Source organism: Arachis stenosperma, chromosome 6, assembly GCF_014773155.1.
Source record: "Arachis stenosperma cultivar V10309 chromosome 6, arast.V10309.gnm1.PFL2, whole genome shotgun sequence".
Taxonomy (NCBI): domain Eukaryota; kingdom Viridiplantae; phylum Streptophyta; class Magnoliopsida; order Fabales; family Fabaceae; genus Arachis; species Arachis stenosperma.
Genome location: NC_080382.1, coordinates 44679517 through 44683300, shown reverse-complemented (window position 1 = coordinate 44683300; position 3784 = coordinate 44679517). Strand labels below are relative to the sequence as shown.

The 3784-nt window shown below is 34.8% G+C and overlaps 1 non-coding gene across 1 annotated transcript; it reads left to right on the top strand.

Annotated features, from left to right (window-relative positions):
• Positions 1-650: 650 nt before the first annotated feature.
• On the top strand, positions 651-754 carry LOC130938532 (small nucleolar RNA R71). Its single transcript, XR_009069695.1, has one exon. It is a non-coding gene; the product is annotated as a small nucleolar RNA R71 (small nucleolar RNA).
• Positions 755-3784: the final 3030 nt, after the last annotated feature.

Sequence of the window (3784 nt, the reverse complement as noted above, 5' to 3'; positions counted from 1 at the left end):
TTATATATTTCTGGAAAGCCCTGGATGTCCACTTTCCAACGCCGTTGAGAGCGCGCCAATTGGACTTTTGTAGCTCCAGAAAATCCATTTCGATTGCAGGGAGGTCAGAATCCAACAGCATCAGCAGTCCTTTTTCAGCCTAACTCAGATTTTTGCTCAGCTCCCTCAATTTCAGCCAGAAAATACCTGAAATCACAGAAAAACACACAAACTCATAGTGAAGTCCAGAAATATGATTTTTGCCTAAAAGCTAATAATATTCTACTAAAAACTAATTAAAACATACTAAAATCTACATGAAATTACCCCCAAAAAGCGTATAAAATATCCGCTCATCAGATGCATTTTGCCATCCATTCAGACTTTGAGAAATCATGTTGACTTGCTGAGTCAACATTTTGTTCTGAGCCAATATGGCATTCAAAGTATCAATTTCAAGAACTCCCTTCCTCTGAGGCGTCCTATTATTCACGGAATTCCTCTAAAAAGTGTACATGAATTGGTTATTTGCAACCATTTTAATAAGTTGCTGAGCTTCTGCAGGCGTTTTCGTTAGGTGAATGGATCCACCTACAGAATGGTCCAGTGACATCTTAAAAAACTCAAACAGACCATAATAGAATATATCTACCATGGTCCACTCTGAAAACATGTCAGAAGGACACTTTTTGGTCATCTGCTTGTATCTTTCCCAAGCTTCATAGAGGGATTCACCATCTTTTTGCTTGAAGGTCTGAACATCCACTCTAAGCTTGCTCAGCTTTTGAGGAGAAAAGAACTTAACCAAGAAGGCCATGACCAGCTTATCCCAAGAGTCTAGGCTATCCTTAGGTTGTGAGTCCAACCATGTTCTAGCTCTGTCTCTTACAGCAAAAGGGAAAAGCATGAGCCTGTAGACTTCAGGATCTACTCCATTAGTCTTAACAGTCTCACAGATCTACAAGAACTCAATTAAAAAATGGTAGGGATCTTCTGATGGAAGTCCATGAAACTTGCAGTTCTGTTACATTAGAGCAACTAGTTGAGGTTTCAGCTCAAAATTGTTTGCTCCAATGGCAGGAATTGAGATACTTCTTCCATCAAATTTGGAAGTAGGTGTAGTATAATCACCAAGCATCCTCCTTGCATTATTGTTATTGGGTTCGGCTGCCATGTCCTTTTCTTGTTCGAAACTTTCAGTAAGATTATCTCTGGCTTGTTGTAATTTAGCTTCTCTTAGTTTCCTCTTCAGAGTCCTTTCAAGTTTAGGATCAGCTTCAACAAGAATGCCTTTTTCCTTGTTCCTGCTCATATGAAAGAGAAGAGAACAGAAGAAGAAGAAGAGGAATCCTCTATGTCACAGTATAGAGATTCCTTTATGTTAGTGGAAGAAGAAAGGAATAGAAGAAGGAAAAGGTAAGAATCCAAACACAAGGGTGAGGATAGTGTCGAATTCTTGAGTAGAGGAGAAGTGTTAGTAGATAATTAAATAAATAGAAGGAGATGAGAGGGGGAGAATTTTTGAAAATAAATTTTGAAAAAGGGTTAGTGATTTTCGAAAATTAAGAGAAGAAATAAAATTAAAATTAAAATTTGAAATAATTAGTTAATTAAAAAGAATTTTGAAAAAAGGGTGAGGAATTTTCGAAAATTAGAGAGGAAAAAGTAGTTAGGTGGTTTTGAAAAAGATAAGAGATAGTCAAACAAACAAAAAGTTAATTGGTTAGTTGAAAAAGATTTTGAAAATCAATTTTGAAAAGATAGGAAGTTAGAAAGGATATTTTGAAATCAAATTTTTGAAAAAGATATAATTTTAAAAGATATGATAAAAAGATATGATTTTTAAGAAAAAGATATTTTGAAAAAGATTTAATTTTTCAAAATAAAATTGATTACTTGACTAACAAGAAACTAAAAGATATGATTCTAGAATTTAAAGATTGAACCTTTCTTAACAAGAAAGTAACAAACTTCAAATTTTTTAATCGATCACATTAATTGTTAGTAAAGTTTCAATTTTTTGAAATAAAGATAAGAAAAAGATTTTGAAAAAGATTTTTTTATTTTTCGAAAATCATAAGATAAAAATGAAAAATATTTGATTTTTGAAAAAGAAAGGAAAAATTTTTTAAAGGATTTTTGAAAAGAAAATAAAAAATAAAATTACCTAATCTGAGCAACAAGATGAATCGTCAGTTGTCCAAACTCAACAATCCCCGGCAACGGCGCCAAAAACTTGGTGCACGAAATTGTGATCTCTAACAATGGCATTCGACTTGGTATGCGCATTTACTAACTCAGCACTTTCTTCACAACTTCGCATCACTAACCAGCAAGTGTACTGGGTCGTCCAAGTAATAAACCTTACGTGAGTAAGGGTCGATCCCATAGAGATTGTTGGTATGAAGCAAGCTATGGTCATCTTGTAAATCTCAGTCAGGCGGATAATAAATGGTTATGGAGTTTTCGAATAATAATAATAAATAAACAGAAAATAAAGATAGAAATACTCATGTAGATCATTGGTGAGAATTTCAGATAAGTGTATGGAGATACTTTGTCTCTGTTGGATCTCTGCTTTCCTATTGCCTTCCTTCAATCCTTCTTATTCCTTTCCATGGCAAGCTGTATGTAGGGCATCACCGTTTTCAATGGCTACATCCCATCCTCTCAGTGAAAAAGGTCTAAATGCTCTGTCACGGCACGGCTAATCATCCCAATTCCTATGACACAATGCACAAAACTCACAACGCAATGGGTGAGAATTCATAGGATAAAAAGGAAATAGGAACCAAAGGTAATAAGAACAAGTAAAATAAACTCCTAAAACTAGCGAAAAAAACCAATCAATCAAAACAAGCTATTTACATATTAACATATACACAATAGCCAATAACACAACACCATTGCAACTCCCTGGCAACGGCGCCAAATTTGATAAGAGAACTATTGCCGGTTTAGAATTGATAAAAAAAAAGTCAATTCGTTGGTAGCATAGTCCAAACCAACAATGAATTCTCTTAATCAAATGTTTACAAATTCTAATTAACCGAGAGTATTTAAACCTCGGGTCGTTCTCCCTAGGAGTTACAATTAAAGTGCATATTATTGGCTATGAGGGAACAAGAGGGATTGGATAATGACAAGAAAATGTAAATAGCAAGAAATGTAAATATACAAGAAAGTAACTTGATATGCAAGTAATTAAAATGAACATGCAAGCAGAAGCAATGCAATTGAAAATTAAATACTAAAAGAGCTCTTGGTTAGGATTGGGTAATTAGGGCTTGCTATCCTAGTTGTGGACCACAAACATGATGATTATGTGTGGATTAATCCCAATTAGTCAACTCTACATCGAGAATAAGTCAAAAGGGCATAATTAACCTCAATCCACAAGTCCTAGCCAACTCACTAATTGACTTAGTGAAAGACTAGCATTAGCGAAAACCAAGTTAATTAACAACCCTCACACAATGTAGAATGGACATCCACCACTCAAGTTCACTGGTGCGGGATTTATAACCCACAAACTAACCGGCAAGTGTACTGGGTCGTACCAAGTAATACCTCAGGTGAGTGAGGGTCGATCCCACGAGGATTGATGGATCAAGCAACAATGGTTGATTGATGAGCTTAGTCAGGCAAACAGAAAAGAGTGTTGGATGTTCAAAGAGCATTAAACAATCGTGCAAAAACTAAAATAGCAAAGTAAATGGTTTGGAAATAAAATATGGAGAAAACAGTTAAGGTTTCAGAGTTATCTATTTTTCCGGATTAACTTTTCTTACTAACTATTTTAATC